We start from the raw sequence: 954 nt of genomic DNA, 5'->3' as shown, positions 1-954 counted from the left end.
GGGGGGGGGGGGGGGGTACTAAAAAATGACAAACGCTGTGAAGTGACAAAACAGTATGGGAGACGTTGAAAAGGGCAAGGAAGACAGAAAGGGCAGGACATTAGGCCTCTAAGGACGTAAATAATTGGACGATGAGTTAAAGAACCACAAAGTGTGTGACACGTCGCTGCCTGAACGTCCAGTGGACAAGTGTCAGCGAGTCTCAGAAAAACAGACATGGAAACTTTTGACTGGCTGTCTCCGAAGACTTTTTGTCTCTGCAACAATAATGAACTCTGCTCTGTCTTTCTGTAGATGATGTGTTTGACTCGTGTGTCTCTTCCACTCAGAGAAGCCATATTGTAAATAACAAACAAAACCATACAAACCCTCAGCTTTCTTTCATGTAACCTTAATTATTACAAGTACCACCCAAACCAGGTGACGGAGATGAACGCTTGTCTGTAAGGATGTAAAAGAACTACGGTAGTCCCTCGGTTATTGCGGGGATAAGTGAAAAACCACCAAGTAGGAATACAGTAGTACAAGTTTAAGTTCACGTACAGAAAACTTTATATTAAAGCTTTAGAAACCCTTCCCACACTCTTGGATTGTTCTAAACTCAAACCTAAACATACGTCCTTTTAACAACATACGTTACTAAATTTTACTTACTAGCTCTGCAGAACAGCAACAGCTCTGGTTCTGGTCCAACTCTTATTCCGACTTGGTTCGTTTCTGCAGACTATCCTGCAGCAATGAAGCCCACAAATCAGTTCTCTAAACTCTTAAACCTACTAATTTTAACAACATACCGTACTTATATGGGCAGGAGATACAAAATTTTACTTACAAGGGCTCTGCAGAACAGGAGCGGCTCAGTTCCGTCCGACCCGATAGATGAAAAAAGTCCCGGTGCAGCATGACTGAAGCCCACCGCTGCTGCTCCAGGAGCAAGGCTGCCTAGGATTTAAT

Source organism: Nematolebias whitei, chromosome 6, assembly GCF_014905685.2.
Source record: "Nematolebias whitei isolate Nwh7 chromosome 6, NemWhi1, whole genome shotgun sequence".
NCBI lineage: Eukaryota > Metazoa > Chordata > Actinopteri > Cyprinodontiformes > Rivulidae > Nematolebias > Nematolebias whitei.
The sequence above is the reverse complement of the archived record's forward strand: the minus strand, read 5'-3'. Positions refer to the sequence as shown.